Source organism: Crotalus tigris, unplaced genomic scaffold (assembly GCF_016545835.1).
Source record: "Crotalus tigris isolate CLP2741 ecotype Arizona unplaced genomic scaffold, ASM1654583v1 scf7180000024363.772921, whole genome shotgun sequence".
Lineage (NCBI taxonomy): Eukaryota > Metazoa > Chordata > Lepidosauria > Squamata > Viperidae > Crotalus > Crotalus tigris.
Genome location: NW_024100531.1, coordinates 422,796 through 440,391, shown reverse-complemented (window position 1 = coordinate 440,391; position 17,596 = coordinate 422,796). Strand labels below are relative to the sequence as shown.

The window sequence follows — 17,596 nt, the reverse complement described above, 5'->3', positions numbered from 1 at the left end:
TTTTTTTTTGCACACGGCAGCGGAGGCCTAAAGCGAAAAGGTTTTATAAAACCCAGCTGAAGGCCTAGGACTGGGGCGATGGCGCACGTGCCCACAGAGAGGGCTCTGAATGCCGCCTCTGGCACCCGTGCCATAGGTTCGCCACCACTGCTCTAGACACCCTGATCATATTTGTTGCTCTTCTCTGCATTCTTTTCTAGTGCCTCAACTTTATTTTCCAGTTATTTTTCTTAGTTTCATGAGGCCACCAGCCTGCTTAACAGAGCATGTGGGCTCTTTGAGGCACTGAGATCTCCATGTCTTGTTTAGATGACAGGCAGAGATGCTGGGGGATTCTATTCACCATCTGCCACCTCTTCGCTACCGCGCCATCAAGACAGACCTATCCTCGATAATCATTCATTTGGGAAGGGATTGACAAACAAAAGCAGAAACGAGCACAAACAGGATGGTTGAGGGAACTAGATAGGTATGTCTTGCCTAAGGAAGAGAAGGACTGGGGGGGGGGGATGACATGATAGCAGTGTCCCAATATTTGAGGGGCTGCCACAAAGAAGAGGGAGTCAAGCAATGGTGGGATTCAGCCGGTTCACACTGGTTCGGTAGAACCAGTAGCTAAATTTTGCTGCATTCGGAGAACTGGCTGGCTTCCAGAAGTCCAGTCTAGGCCTCGGAGGCCTGGAGGAGGCTTCCCAGGCCTAGAACGGCCCACAGGAAGTGCATGGATGCCACTTCCGGAAGACCGTTCTAGGCCTTGGAGGCCTGGAGGAGGCTTCCCAGGCCTAGAACGGCCCACAGGAAGTGCATGGATGCCACTTCTGGAAGTCCGTTCTAGGCCTTGGAGGCCTGGAGGAGGCTTCCCAGGCCTAGAACGGCCCACAGGAAGTGCATGGATGCCACTTCTGGAAGTCCGTTCTAAGCCTCAGAGGCCCAGGTCTGCATCGAATAAGAGAACCGATTGTTCAGGTATTTGAATTCCACCACTGGAGTCAAGCTATTCTCCAAAGCATCTGTTGGCAGGACAAGAAGCAATGGATGGAAACTAGTCAAGGAGAGAACCAACCCAGAACTGAGGAGAAATTTCCTGACAGTATGAACCAGTTGCCAAGCGCCTGAGTTTTGATCACGTGACCACATGGATGCTACAACAGTCTTAAGTGTGAAAAGCAGTCATAAGTCACATTTTTTTTCGGTGCCGTCGTAACTTCGAACAGTCGCTAAACGAATGCTTGTAATTTAAGGACTATCTCTACCAAGTTTAACTACACTTGATGCAGAACTGGAGAATATCCAGGGCTGAAGATTACCTCATGATTAAATTACATGTTGAATAGCTAATGTGCTGGATTTATATTGAAAGCATTTGTGGATGGCAATAATCTTTAATTAGACTTTGAGAGAGGGAGCGCCGAGCCAAACGTAGCATTAAGTGGCACGTTATCTCCAGACCCAAAAAGATTGCTGCGAAATGTTTTAAAAATTTTCTTTGTTCTTGCTCAGTGAAGATAGAGAAGTATGGAAAATATCCTAAACCACCAATGTCTTGATTTAATGTTTGCTGCTCACTGGTTGAAGAAAATATTACATTATGAGGAATATCTGTCAAAGATCCAACTGGGAATTTATATTTGGAGAAAACAGTAGTTTCTTATGGAATTAATAGCGTTAATATTGGACCCTTAGGTTAATTTTGCTCTACGTTTTGGCTGCTAACAGTAATCTGTTTATAGCCAAGCAAGAGCCGGGAAGATTTTGCACTAATAGCCTTCACTATCTTTCTCAGATTGGAGGTTCATGGAATTATTACAATGAATCATTATTTAATCTTGAACACATAGCGAACTACACCAGGAGATGAGTGCATTTTAAGCATCTAGGATGCAATTTGTTCCTTTCCATCTCACCACAGAGACAGAGAACATTAAAAACCAATATATATGCCTTATAGATAGGCTAAAACCAAGGGATAGAATAAGACATCTTAAATACGAGTCTAATGAATTAATCAATCAGCCCTCTGCCTTTGTACTCTGGCAGACACTATCATTTTTTTTTAAAAAAAGCCAATATGAAAAGTTCAAATTAACTTTCAGCTGGATAGAACAAATATGTTAGAGCTAATGAGTAGCATGAAATGCATAATCCTATAATATGAATTATGCAAAATTCACCTTTCTTAGAAAACTGAGTTTTTAACCACTGCTTAGAACCCTTTTTCATTCCGCTTATACAGATAGTCCTCGACTTACAGCAGTTCATTTAGTGACCGTTCAAAGTTACAACAGCACTGAAAAAAGGGACTTATGACTGTTTTTCACACTTACGACCATTGCAGCCTCCTCAGTGGTCACGTGATCAAAATTCAGGGGCTTGGCGATTGACTCGTTCTTATGACAGTCTCAGTGTTTCCCGGAGTCAGGTGATCACCCTTTTGCAACCTTCTGACAAGCAAAGTCAAGATTCACTTAACAACTGTGTCACTGACTTAACAACTGCAGTGATAACATCTAAGCAAGGTCGTAAAATGGGGCAAAACTCACTTAACAACTGTCTTGCTTAGCAAATTTTGGGCTCCGTTGCGGTTGTAAATCAAGGACTAACTATAATTCCCTGGTATGGATTACTCCTTAAAGCCTGAGCAGACTTTGGTCCAGTTTGATTCGATCCTGCACGTCTCCATAAAGGGAAAATGGCATTTGAAGCGATTTGTGTTGATTTAGGTGTATTTGAGCTGATTCGTCAAAGCAAATACAGTGGATGCTGCAGATCGGCTTAAATGGGAACAGAGTTTGGAATATTTACACAGGCCTCATATTTTGTGCGGATTCAATCAACAGGGGACTCTGCCTCCATCTTGGCTCTTTTTTCAATCAATAGCTCATTATGCTTCTTCTACATCGTTCCTTCGGTTTCATGTCCCTTCAGTTCATTTCTCAGTATGCCTTTTTCCTTCTGTTTCTCCTTCTCTCCTTTTTCCTTCTCCTCCTCCTTTTCCTCCTTCTACTCGTCTTCCTTCTTGTTCTCCTTCTCTTCCCCTCCCTCCTTCCTCAAACCCTCCTCCTTTTCCCTCTTCCCCATCCCTTTTTCTCCTCTTTCTTCTTCCTCCATCCCCTCCTTCTCCTTCTTTCTCCTTCTCCTCCTTCCCTTCCACTTCCCCTCCCCTTCTTCCCCTCCTCCTCTTCCTGTTTCCCCTCCTCTCCTTCTCCTCCCTTCTCCTTCTCCTTCTCTTCTTCCTCTTCCCCTCCTCCTCCTTCTCCTCCTCTTCTTCCTTCTCCTCCTCTTCCTCCTTCTCCTCCTTCCCCTCCCCTTCTTCTTCCCCTCCTTCTCTTCCTGTTTCCCCTCCTCTCCTTCTCCTCCTTCTCCTTCTCTTCTTCCTCTTCCCCTCCTCCTCCTTCTCCTCCTCTTCCTCCTCCCCCCCTCCCCCCTCCTCCTCCTCCTCCTCCTCCTTTTATTTCTATCTCACTTTCCAACCCAGAGGGCACTCAATGCAACTTTTAAAAAAAATCAAACCTAAACAGTTGAAATCTGATAAAGACAGCTAACCTTCACTATTAATGAATTCAAACTGGGCATAGGCTAAATAGGAAAGCCTTCAGTCTTTTCATACATTGGGAAAGGAGACGCTTAGTACAAGTTCCAAGGGCACACACTGCTTAAAGAAGAAGTCCTCACCCTAACCCTTAAGCAACTTCAGAAAGAAAAAACATCTTAAAAGAAGTTTTTTTTACTATAGCTTTACCTGGTATCTTTGTATTTTTGAACATTTTTATTTACTTCCATCAGATAATTCCGGATGGTGCACAATGGGAACGGCATCAAAGCAATACCCTACAATAAATCTCCTCCTCCCTTAAACTGATATTTGCAGTTGTGGTGGAATGTAGACTGGATTCCCAAGGGGGAGGGGCTGCATTCCAGAGGAGCAAGAGATAACTCAGTTCAGATAGCTTATGTGAGAGAAAGAGGGTGAAGACGGCGCCTCCCTAATAGTTCCCGGACCGTATGCTTGATAGCAGTGTTCTCAACCTGTGGTCCGCGGATCCCTGGGGGCCGCAATGTCATCCCAGGGAGTCCGCGAAGGCTTGAAGAAATGTTAGGATTAAAATCTTGAGTTATGTTTTGGGGGTCCGTGGCCACGCTCCGTGGCCACAAAAGGTATTTAAAGGGGGTCCATGGTGAAAAAAAGGTCGAGAACTACTGCTTTATGGGGTCGGTAGCGGTTAAAGATGCTGAGCTTGTCAGCTGGAGAGCGGAGAGCCCAGGTTTGAGACCCAAGCTCTGCGCAATGGGTTGAGCTCCCATTACTTGCTCCAGCTCCTGTCCAACTAGCACAGTGATGGTGAACCTTTTAGAGACTGAGTGCCGAAAAATAGGCCCCGCCCCCACCCTGCCTGCTCCGCCCCCACCTCACCCCCATCCCATTCCATGCCCCCTGTCCCACCTGCCCACAAGGCCACCCACCACCTCCACAGATTGCCCAGGCAGCCCAGCAACGCCATGGCAGCCACACCCTCTGCCTGCGCCCTGCAGAATCAACTGCGCGCGATGGGGCACAAGGGGAGAGTCTTGTCCCCGCTGCCCGGCTGCCATGTTCTTGGTTGCGCTGCTCCGCATGGACCGTGTTAGGGAGCGACTCTCCTCCGGGGGACTGCTGGTGAGGTGGCTGCGGGGGGAGGTGGGGCTGGGACGATGATGCGTGTGCCCACAGAGAGGGCTCTGAGTGCCGCCTCTGGCACGTGTGCCATAGGTTCGCCACCACTGACCTAGCAGTTTGAGAGCAGGCAAATGAGAGCAGATAAATAGGTACCATTTCAGTGGGAAGGTAACAGAATTCTATGTGCCTCGGACCAGAGGAATATCTTTGGACAATACTTCCCATCCAAACAAACAAATGCCCAATCTCTCAAAGATACGGAGCTGCAAACTCTCGAAATTTCTAAGCTGCTGAAGTCTCCAAGTCCACCACACTGATTCAGCCAATCTCAGAGCCGAACAGAACAGAATAACAAGAGTTGGAAGGGATCTTGGAGGTCTTCTAGTCCAACCCCCTGCTCAGGCAGGAAACCCAATTCATTTCAGACAAATGGCTGTCCAGTCTCTTCTTAAAAACTTCCAGTGTTGGAGCATTCACCGCTTCTGGAGGCAGGTTGTTCCACTGGTTAATTGTTCTCACTGTCAGGAAATTTCTCCTTAGTTCTAGGTTGCTTCTCTCCTTGATGAGTTTCCATCCGTTGCTTCTTGTCCTGCCTTCAGGCGCTTTGGAGAATAGCTCAACCTCGTCTTCTTTGGGGCAACCCCTGAGATATTGGAACGCTGCTATCATGTCCCCCCTCATCCTTCTCTTCATTAAACTAGACATACCCAATTCCAGCAACCGTTCCTCATATGTTGGAGGATTCACCGCTTCTGGAGGCAGGTTGTTCTAGCTCGACCTCGTCTTCTTTGGGGCAAGCCCTGAGATATTGGAACGCTGCTATCATGTCCCCCCTCGTCCTTCTCTTCATTAAACTAGACCCACCCAATTCCCGCAACCGTTCTTCCTATGTTTTAGCCTTCAGCCCCCTCATCATCTTTGTTGCTCTTCCCTGCACTCTTTCCAAAGTCTCAACATCTTTTTTTATATTGTGGTGACCAAAACTGGATGCAGCATTCCAAGTGTGGCCTTACCAAGGCATTGTAAAGCGGTACTAACACTTCACGAAGCTCTGCGAAGGTTTCCTCCCTGCGAACGGAACTGCAGGCCAGACGGCCCTCGATCTCCCGCTGCGTGTGTGAGATTTTTCAGCATTTCATTAAATGGATGTTTAAAAGCCGAACCAGGGTTGTGCCATCTCTGATTCTCCAAGTCCTTCGGTTTCCACGGTGGGCCGGAAGGAGTGAGATCTGTAAGGGAGCTGCCAAGCTGGAAACATCTTAATGACTGAAGTATCCATAAATAATTGACTCCGGGTAGCTGAAGCCGAGCAACCTTTGGCCCCTGTATTATTCATCTCCTTTAATAAAATGTTCTGGTGGTACACAGAGAATCAACAAGGGTTTAGTCAATGCTCAGGATGGGGCTGATATTGGAACCGATTAATGCTGCCTGCTGCTAACAAATGATAAATGGGCGCCTTGTCAAGCCGTCTGGCACAGCGCCGGTAGCCTTACATAATCGTTTGTATATAAACCAAGAGTTCCTAGTAGCTTGCCACCCTGCTGTGATGTATCATCATCAATTCTTTGCAAAAGATGGAGTTTGGTAAATAGCGACATGCTGCTGAAAGCCAACTAGATTTTTTTTGGGGGGGGGGTGTTGAATTGCAAAGGTCAATTATTCATATTTGATCTCGATTGCTCCTGAGCTGTTGTTAAAACAGTCTGAAATTCTAAGGTAGTAATTTGAGGTGGTACTGGCAGGACTTTCTTTCTTTCTTTCTTTCTTTCTTTCTTTCTTTCTTTCTTTCTTTCTTTCTTTCTTTCTTCTTTCTTTCTCTCTTTTTTCTTCCTTCCCTCCTTCCCTCCCTCTTTCTTTCTTCCTTCTTCCTTACTTCCTTCCATCCTTTCTTCCGTCCTTCCTTCCTTCCTTCCTTCCTTTTCTTTCTTTTTCTTTCTTTCTTTCTTTCTTTCTCTTTCTTCTACTTCCTTCCTTCCTTCCTTCCCTCTTTCTTTTTTCTTTCTTCTCCTTCCTGCCATTTCTTTCTTTCTTTCTTCTCCTTTCTTCCATCCCTTTTTCTTTCTTTCTTCTTCTTCCTGCCATTCCTTTCTTCCTTCCTTCCTTCCTTCCTTCCTTCCTTCCTTCCATCTTTTTCTTTCTTTGTTCTCCTTCCCCTTCTTTCTTTCTTTCTTTCTTTCTTTCTTTCTTTCTTTCTTTCTTTCTTTCTTCTCCTTCCCTTTCTTTCTTTCTTTCTTTCTTCTTTCTTTCTCTCTTTTTTCTTCCTTCCCTCCCTCTTTCTTTCTTCCTTTTTCCTTACTTCCTTCCATCCTTTCTTCCGTCCTTCCTTCCTTCCTTTTCTTTCTTTTTCTTTCTTTCTTTCTTTCTCTTTCTTCTACTTCCTTCCTTCCTTTCCTCTTTCTTTTTTCTTTCTTCTCCTTCCTGCCATTTCTTTCTTTCTTTCTTCTTTTTTCTTCCATCCCTCTTTCTTTTTCTTTCTTCTGCCATTCCTTTCTTTCTTCCTTCCTTCCTTCCTTCCATCTTTTTCTTTCTTTCTTTGTTCTCCTTCCCTTTCTTTCTTCTCCTTCCCTTCCTTTCTTTCTTTCTTTCTTTCTTTCTTCTCCTTCCTTTCTTCCCTCTTTCTTTCTTTCTTCCTTCCTTCCTTCCATCTTTTTCTTTCTTTCTTCTCCCTTCCTTCCTTCCTTCCTTCCTTCCTTCCTTCCTTTCTTCCTTCCTTCCTTCCTTTCTTTCTTTCTCCAAGGAACTACACAGCAGCTCCTTGTATACAGATAGTCCTTGAGTTAACAACAATTCATTTAGTGCTTATTTGAAGTTACAAAAAAAGTGACCCATAACTTTTTTTTCACATTTATGACTGTTGCAGCATCCCATGGTCACATAATCAAAATTCAGACATTTGGCATCTGACTCATATTTAGGATGGTTGCAGTGTCCTGGGGTTATGCAAGTTCCAGAAAAGCAAAGTCAACAGGGAAGCCAAATTCACTTAACAACCGTGTTACTAACATAACAGCTGCAGTGATTCACTTAACAACCACAGCAAGAAAGCTCTAAAATGGGGCAAAACTCACCAATGTCTTGCTTAGCAACAGAAATTTTAGGCTCAATGGTGGTCGTAAGTTGAGAACTGCGTGTAGTGTCCAAAATGAAAAGAAAAAGGAGAAGAAAATCCCCGGACTTTGGGCCAATCAACCAGGAGGTGGTGAGTTCTAGTCCTGCCATAGGGGAAAGCCGGCTGGGTGACTTTGGGCCAGTGCTTTTCTCTCAGCCCAACCCGCCTCACACGGTTGTTGCTGTGGGGAAAATAAGAGCAGGAAGAAGTATTGTGTCTGTGTTTGCTGCCTTGAGTTATTTGTAAAAATATAAAGCTGGGATATAAATTCAAATCTCACCCGCTCAAGGTTGACTCAGCCTTCCATCCTTCCGGGGTAGGTAAAATGAGGACCCAGATTGTTGGGGGCAATGTAAATATATATATATATATATATATATATATATATATATATAATATATATATATATATATATATATATATACACACACATTGCTTACTGGTGTACACCGCTTAGAGAGTGCTTGCACTTAAAGCGGTATATAAGTCTCATAAATAAAATAAATAAATAGACAAATAGACAGGTAGATATAAAATAGATAGATAGATAGATAGATAGATAGATAGATAGATAGATAGTTAGATAGGAGAGAGAAGAAATAGATGACAGAAATATAGGAGGGATAAGAGAGGAGAAATAGATGAGGGGGGGGGCTTTTTTTCTCATAGAACGCCCAGAACGGAGTTCCAGCACCTTTTTTGGATGGAACTTTGTAGGGTAGGCAAGGCGGGTTGTATGACGTGTGTGAGTTCCAGCACCTTTTTTTTTTTTTTTACAAAAAAAAGCACTGGATAGATAGACAGACAGACAGACAGACAGACAGAAAGACAGATAAAAGAGAGAAGAAATAGATTATTGAAATATAGGATAAAAGAGGAGAAATAGATGATAGATAGATAGATAGATAGATAGATAGATAGATAGATAGATAGATAGATAGACAGACAGACAGACAGACAGACAGACAGACAGACAGACAGACAGACAGACAGATAGATATAGATGGATGGATGGATGGATGGATAGATAGATAGATAGATAGATAGATAGATAGATAGATAGATGAGAGAGAGTCGGAGGCTTGTTTAAACTCTGATGAGGGACCCGTCCGTGATACAAGTAGATGAGTCACTCAATCATGCAGCAATTGCAGGGAATGCTATGATTGGCTGACCTGGACCTATTACACATTCCAGGAGTCAAGCGCAGGCATTAACTTACATATAAATGTTTACTCCCATTGATTTGTGTACACCCTGATGAAGTTGGCAGGAGCCAACGAAAGCTAGGTTGCTAATTTTTTAAAACTTTTAATGTTTTTATTTAAAACTTCTGTTTTATATTAAAACTTTTAATGTTTTAACTTTTCCTGGTGATCATATTTTATTCTCACCATAGACAGACAGACAGATAGATAGATAGATAGATAGATAGATAGATAGATAGATAGATAGATAGATAGATAGATAGATAGATAGATAGACAGACAGACAGACAGACAGACGAAATAGATTATTGAAATATAGGATAAGAGAGAGGAGAAATAGATGATAGGTAGGTAGGTAGGTAGGTAGGTAGGTAGTAGGTAGGTAGAAAAATAGAGAGATAGATAGAGAGATGATAGATAGACAGACAGACAGAGACAGGCAGGCAGGCAGGCAGATTCCTCCCTAAATTCCAAGCTGTGCTAAACCCTTTTCCTGGAGATTAGTTTGCTTTGGAGATGTAGGCAAACTCAACGTGACTTACTGCCAATAAGAAAACCCCTTTTTGCCAGCAGAAGGGGGGAAATCCAAAAGCAATTTTCTCTCTCCCTCTCTCTCTTTCTCTCTTTCTCTTCTACTGCGGAGATATTTGTGATTGTTTCCTTCCAAAACTTTTGATATGCTTTGTGAGCAGGAAGGGAGCTGGCTGCTTGAAAATCCCGGCTCTTCCTTTCTCAATTCCTCCTTCACACAGTTGGGAAGTTTTGCCAGCCCAGCATTTAACCACATGCTGATTTCATCTTGGATCACCAACGGAGAAAAAGATTTGGAAATTGGAAACAAATGGGCTCCTTTGGCAAACGGATTGTGGATAACATTGAAATCTTTTCACTTTCTGGTGTAGGGAGTCGGGATAGGAAGATACTCAACCATTTACTCCTACTTTCCGGTCTGGTTTTATTTTCTAAAGATTAACGAAAACGATCTGCTGCAGACAGCATTGCATTATTTCCAATTTTTTTTAAAACAAACGGACGAGATTTCTAAGAGATTGTTCTCTGTTTGGTTTAACCTGTGAGAGTTTACAGTAGGGATGTCAAACCTGGCAACAGCTGGCTGGGGAATTCTGGGAGACGAAGTCCACAAGTCATGAAGGAGCCATAGTTCCCCCATGCTGGCTGAGGAATTCTGGGAGTTGAAGTCCACGAGTCATGAAGAGGCCATAGTTCCCTCATGCTGACTCAGGAATTCTGGGAGTTGAAGTCCACAAGTCATGAAGGGGCCATAGTTCCCCCCTGCTGGCTCAGGAATTCTGGGAGTTGAAGTCCCTGAGTCATGAAGGGGCCATAGTTCCCCCATGCTGGCTCAGGAATTCTGGGAGTTGAAGTCCCTGAGTCATGAAGGGGCCATAGTTCCCCATGCTTGCTGAGGAATTCTGGGAATCAAAGTTCACAAGTCATGAAGGGGCCATAGTTCCCCCATGCTGGCTCAGGAATTCTGGGAGTTGACGTCCACAAGTTCTAAGGTTGACAAGTTTGGAAATCTCTGCTGTAAATTCTCACAGGTTAAACCGAATAGCGTAGCTGGCTGGGGAATTCTGGGAGTTGAAGTCCACAGGTCTTAAAGTTGCCCAGGTTGGACAGCCCTGAGGTAGAGGGACAGAGTCGATTCAGAGCTATAAAAGTTGCCTATGAGGGTCTAGTTTTGAAAGCTGGAGAACCTTAGAAGCTGGTCTAGACGTTAAACCAGTGGTTCTCAACCTGTGGGTCAGGACCCCATTTGGGGTCGAACGACCATTTCACGGGGGTCGCCAAACAACGCAGTCCGCCATTTTTCCCCCCTTTTCCTTAGCTGTGCTACTCCCTTTTATTCTATTGGCTTTTGAAAGCCAATAGAATAGACTCTCTTGAATAGAGTCTAATTCTATTGGCTTTCAAAAGCCAATAGGAATTGTCCAGGCTGTCTCTGCCCTGCTGAGCCCGCCAAAAGTCCCATTCTGCAAACGGTGCTGCACCAGTTGAGTAGTCCTCGACTTACGATCAGTTGGGGGTCACGGCATTAAAAAGGTTGAGAACCACTGTGTTATACCAAAGATCTCAGTGTAGGCCAGGAAGCAAGAGGAAGAGGAGTGAAGATCTGGAGTTAGACTGTTATTTCCATCAGAAGGGTATGAAGAACTTAGAAGCTTCTTCTACATAGTCCCAGTTGTTGGAAGAGGTTGTTCCAGGCCATGACGGTCATCAGGAAGATCTCCTGAGCCTCTGCTCTGTACTTCGTAGCTGCTGGGATGTCCTTAAGCTGGATGGCCCACCATGATTTAGCCATTCATTATCTGAATAAGCTTTTAATTGTTTTCTCCTGGGCCAACTCCCCATGTCCAGTTGCCTGCTGGTTCTTGGAAAGGGTCCGTTTCTTGGCTCTGCCTCTTCATCCTCTGAGGGTTCAGATGGGATTACAGGTAGTCCTTGAGTTGCAACAGTTCACTTAGCGACAGTTCAAAGTTACAACAGCATTGGAAAAAATGACTTATGACCCTTTTTCACAGTTACGACTTTGGATGCATCCCCATGATCAAAATTCAGTTGCTTGGCGACTGGTTCATAGTTAGAGCAATTAACTGGCCTCCAGAAGCGGTGAATGCTCCAACACTGGAAGTCTTTAAGAAGAATTTTGTCCCATTTTATGACCTTTCTTCCCGCTGTTGCAGAGTGAATCACGGCAGCTGTTAAATTACTGACATGATGCTTAAGGGAATCTGGCTTTCCCCATTGACTTTGTTTGTCAGAAGGTCACGAAAGGGGATCACAATGACCCCAGGACATTGCAACCGTCACAAATATGAGTCAGTTGCCAAGCATCTGATCACGTGACCATCGGGATACTGCAACAGTCTTAAGTGTGAAAAATGGTCGTAGGTCACTTTTTTCAGCGCCATTGTAACCTTGAATGGTCACTAAGTGAACTGTTGTAAGTTGAGGACCATCTGTAATGCAGATCTCCAGAGAGTTAAGGTGTGAATCACAAATGGTGTTTCAGGTGGCCAAGTCTGATTTAGGCAGGGGTCTTCAAACTTGGCCCCTTCATGTCTTGCGGACTTCAACTCCCTTAATTCCTGAGCCAGCATGGGGGAATTATGGCCCCTTCATGACTTGTGGACTTCAACTTCCAGAATTCCTCAGCCAGCATGGGGGAACTATGGCCCCTTCATGACTCATGGACTTCAACTTCCAGAATTCCTGAGCCAGCATGGGGGAACTATGGCCCCTTCATGACTCAGGGACTTCAACTCTCAGGCAGGCTGGCTGAGGAATTCTGGGAGTTGAAGTCCACAAGTCATAAAAGGGCCAAGTTTGAAGACCCCTGGATTTAAGGATGGCAGCATCTCTGTATTATAGCATAGAATTATTTATTGGCCAAGTATGATTGGACACACAAGGAATTTGTCTCCCGTGCATAAGCTCTCAGTGTACATGCCAGCAACAAAGTAATATGATCGTATGATGCAAGCAACAAGTGATAAATCATGATCATAGTCATCGTAAAAATACATTCATCATAAATCATAAGATACAAAACTCAATGGGAGTCTTAGGATACTAAATAAGCAATCAACATAAATCATACTAGGACAGTGGTTCTCAACCTTTTTAATGCCACGACTCCCAACCGGTCGTAAGTTGAAGACTACCCAACCGGTCGTAGGTTGAGGACTTTCCCTGCCCGGGAGCGCCACGCATGCATGGTGCCGCCCCCTGCGCCGGCCGAGGCGTAGCTGGCAAGCGGCAGAAACGGAGCAGGCCCACCACCGGCTGGGCCATCAGCTGGCCCAGCCCAAGGGAGGTAAGGCACCCGCCGGGCCCCACGCATACCAGCAACCCTCCCTGTGCCCGCCGGCCTCCCACCTCCCACCCCTGGCCCTCTTTTCCTTACATTTTTAGTAGTTGCTCAGCAGGGAGGGGTGGAAACTTCCAGACAGCTCGCCTTCAGTGTAGACAACTTGCAGCACCGTTTGCAGAATGGGACTTTTGGCGGGCTAAGCAGGGCAGAGACAGCCTGGACAATTCCTATGGGCTTTTGAAAGCCAATAAAATTAGACTCTATTCAAGAGAGTCTATCCTATTGGCTTTCAAAAGCCAATAGAATAAAAGGGAGTAGCACAGCTAAGGAAAAGGGGGGGAAAATGGCGGACTGCGTTGTTTGGCGACCCCCCATAAAATGGTCGTTCGACCCCAAATGGGGTCCTGACCCACAGGTTGAGAACCGCTGTACTAGGATGTTGAATAAAACAATATAAATCGTTAAGTTACCAGCAACAAAGTTATAGTCATAAGGAGATAGGTAATAAGATAGGTAATAAGAAAAATGAGAAGAAGAACTGTAATAGCAGCCTTACTAGATAGCTTGACAGTGTTGTGGGAATTAGTTGTTTAGCAGAGTGAGGGCATGGGGGAAAACAACCGACCTTGTGTCTCGTTGTTTTGGCGTGCAATGCCCCATAGCGTCATCTTGAGGGAAGAAATTGAAACAGCTTATGTCCAGGATGTGAGGAGTCTGTAGATATTTTGACAGCCTTATTTCTAACTCGTGCAGGATACGGATCCTCAATGGAAGGCAGGTTGGTAGCCATTATGAATGTCAAATTACGAAGGAAGGGACTTTAATATGTCACTCGTGTTTCTCAGACTTTTTAGCACAGGGGTGTCAAACTCAATTTCACTGAGGGCCGCATCAGCATTGCAGTTGCCCTTGGGGGGCTGGGTGGGTGTGTCCTACTGGGTAGGCGTGGCTGGAGCGGGTGTGTCCTACTGGGTGGGCGTGGCCAGCTCTACATCATTCGCGTCAAGGGTGCCTGGGGGGGCCTGGGCAGGAGTGGGGCAGAAGGGGGGGGGACCGGGGCCAGCGCCAAGGCATGGTCCATTTCTTCATTCCTCACAAAGGGGGACACCTCCCCAGCATGCACCCAGGGGGCGGGACCAATGCAGCAGGGGCTGGTTCCTCGCTGTTTCTAGGTGGCCTTGTGGAGCTAAGACTGAATGCATTTCAGCATAGATGGCCACCACAAAATTATACATTGGCTCCCAGCCGGCCTGGGCTAGGGCCAAGGCAGTGGGGGCCGTTCCCTCACTGTTTCCAGGATGGCTTTGCGGGCCACATGAAACCACTCTGCGGGCTGCATCCGGCCCCCAGGCCTTGTGTTTGACATGTCTGTTCTAGCAGGACTACCCAATTCTATAATAGCTTTGTTCCCTGTGCCATCCGACGGGTAAACTCACAAGATTCGTTTTTCTCTGCCATGCACATGTATACATAACTAGACTGTGTTGTTTCTCTGTGTCATATAATACATGTGGGTATATGGCATAATTCCGTATTTATTTTTTTTATTTTTGTCATCTTTACGGAGTATATATCGGAGGGGGTGACCCTCTGAGAGCTGAATGCAACGAAATTTCATTTTAACGCGTGCCGTTTGGCGCACGTTCAAAGCGACGATAAAGTTATTACTCTATTTTATTCTGCTTTCTCCTGTTTTTTTTTTTTTTTACAAAATTGCCCTTCGAAGCTGGAGGTAAGCTTCCATTGCTGCAAAGGGACAATTATGCAATCTTGTTGATTCCAGAAGACACGGGAGGGTGTCTGGCAGAAGTAGGGAAATTTGACTGATGCAATAAGCCCGTAATAGAAAGTCGTGCGTATTACAGATTTCTTACGAAGGCGAGGCACTTATGATCCCATCCCTTTAGGGTGGTAGCCCTAAAATCGCCTTTCATTGCCAGAGAGTGGAGTATCGCATCATGAGCTGATCGCGGCATCACGAAAAGAGGAAGACGAGACACCAAAGGGGTAAAAATGAAAATGACCAGGATATCCACATTTCTTGAAATGAAAACCATTCCGTTTGGGCACAGTTATTCCAATGGATTATATAGGCTGTAATGTTGTGTGGTTGTGTTTCCTTTGGTAGGGAAAGGTTTTTTTGATTTTTTTTTTTTTTAGATACATTGCTGAGTCATCTCGGTGCTATATTTCAATTCTGTACCAATTTGTTATCTTGTTATTGTATTGATTGTTTTTAAGGCAGTTTGCAGTGGATGGGATGTATGGTGCTTAGATGTCTACGGAGATTCTCAGTCATCCAGGTCATGGTTGTCCCAAAGGTGCTTTTTCAAGAGGCAACTGGACTTCCTTTGTTTTTTGTTTTTTTTCTTGAAGACCTTTCACTTCTCCTCCAAGAAACTTCTTCGGTTCTGACTGAACGGTGGGGAATGGAAGGATATATATTCCTTGCAGTCACCTGGTCGTTAGTCCTCCCTCTGAGAGTTATTGAGGCCACTCGGAGATTTATCTGTACCCTCAGGGTCAGCTGAATAGTGCAAACTGGTGGGGAGCCTTCTTGGAACTGCTGAAAGGACTGCTGAAAGGACTGTGTTGGACTGCTGAAAGGACTGTGTTGTAAACGGGAGATAGGTAGTGTCGTATCCCTCCCCTCTGTGGAGAAAGGGCTGTTCAGTCTTAACGTAGATGGCCTCTTTGACCCCACTTTCAAACCAGAGGCCCTCTCTGTAAAGGCTATCTACGTTAAAATTGAACAGCCCTCTCTCGGTCTAATTTTTGCAGGGATGATACTCCAAAGGGAGGGAGCTCCATGGAGAAGATCCATGTTTGGATCCTGTCAGATGTATCTCCAGGACCCACAACATCCCTTGCCTCCCCGGTCTAGTGGGTTGGCTGGATGTAACCAGAAAGAGATGTTCCCTCAGATAACTCTTCTTGATGTCCTTCTTGAGCTTCTCATCCAACTCCAGGAAGTCACCATTTTCTAGCCATTATCTGCCACCACCCAGCACACGTCCTCTGGTTAACAAATGAATCTACACCGAAAACAAAGCTACCAGATTTTATTAGTAACTGTGCTTGCATGGAGTATCTATACATCTGCTGGGATATTTGCTCATCCTGGTAACTGTGCTACCTAAGCTCCTCATTTAAGAAGGATGAACAAGGATTTAATTTCAGCTGGTAGGCATTCTTCATTTTTTTAGGGTATGAGAGCTGTTTCCTGTCTATTTTATGAGGCCTGCACGCTTCCCCACAGAAGTCTGAGGTAAAGCAGGTGGAGCTATTACATGCAGGCTGATCAAAATGAGGCCGCCTACGTCATTTAGCTGTCAGCGGCTCCTGCCCCAGGAATTTTGAAAATCAAAGGTGTCTTTCTCTAAATATTTCTGCACTTCTCTTAAGAGCAAAAGCCTCTGAACCCTCTCTTGTCTCTGATCTTCGGAAATTAAAAGAATTATAGCCATTAATGCTTGCAGGAATGACAATTAAACCATAGTTAGAATAATAATTGTTACGTAGATGAAATGAAATCAAGCTTTTTATTTCTCTCTCTCTCTCTCTCTCTCTCTCTCTCTCTCTCTCTCTCTGTGTGTGTGTATAATAGAGATAGATAGATAGATAGATAGATAGATAGATAGATAGATGCAGACAGACAGACAAAGAAGATAGAGAAATAGATAGATAGATAGAGAAGAAAGGAGAGATGAGGAGAAATAGTAGATAGATAGATAGAGAAGAAAGAGAAATACATGATAGAGATAAATAGATAGAGATAGAAATATAGAAATATTTCAGTAGCAGGAACTCTTTGCTGCAAAGCAGATAATTTATAATTTATTTATTTTATAGATGTATTATTCACATCTCAGTCCAAAAAGTAACTTAATAAATGCTTCAGAAGCACGTCCCTCTGCATTTAGCTGAGCTGATCCCCAGTTAAGCATAGAACTGATTATGTTCCAATTTTTTTTAAAAAAACAACAATAATATTGCTTATCCTAATACTGTACGAACCTCCAAGGGGAGCAGAATTTTAAAATACCTTTTCTTCAATTTTTGAAGTGCAATAAAACGTGCAAAGCTATAAACCAGGTGGCCAGGAATCCTGGTGAACTAGCATAATAAAAATTATAATTAAATAATTTATCAGATGTATATGCCAGCGACTCTAGGCGGCATATGCAATGTTTAAAACGACGGAAACAACAATAGAGAAGGAAGGGTGAAAGTAGCAGGATGAGAAAGCCAAGCAAGAACCAAGGAAGACAATCCAATATACAGGTAATCCTTGACTTCTGACTGCAGTTGGAACTAGAATCAGTCACTAAGCACAGTGGTCGTTAAGCGAATCACACCTTTTTTTTTGCCCAATTGTTACGTGAATTCAGCTTTCCCCATTGACTCTGCTTGTCAGAAGCCAGCTGGGAAATAGCGATCACATGACCCTGGGATGCTTGCAACCGTTGTAAATACAGGCTGGTTGCCAAGCGACTGGATTTTGATCATGTGACTGTAGGGACACGGTGATGTTTGTATGTGCAAGGATTGTTCATAAGTTTTTTTTTTTTTCAAATGACTGTTAAATGATGGTTGGAAAATCAAGGAGGCTTCAGCCATTCTCAGCCAAGATTTGGCTAAAGAGCATAATAATAATAATAATAATAATAATAATAAGAAGAAGAAGAAGAAGAAGAAGAAGAAGAAGAAGAAGAAGAAGAAGAAGAAGAAGAAGAAGATCGAGAAGAACAAGAAGAACAAGAACAAGAAGAACAAGAACAAGAACA

General features: G+C 44.2%; 1 protein-coding gene across 10 annotated transcripts in view; it reads left to right on the top strand.

Annotated features, from left to right (window-relative positions):
- Positions 1–17,596, top strand: part of LOC120301006 (teneurin-4-like) — a 612,847-nt gene that overhangs the window by 175,528 nt on the left and 419,723 nt on the right. The window contains exon 1 of one of the 10 annotated variants that reach the window (XM_039327641.1): positions 14,251–14,816. The exons of the other annotated variants lie outside the window; for them this stretch is intronic. The gene's annotated coding sequence lies outside the window, so the exon portion shown is untranslated. Of the gene's footprint in view, positions 1–14,250; positions 14,817–17,596 lie in introns of those variants that run through there. 10 annotated transcript variants of the gene reach the window in all.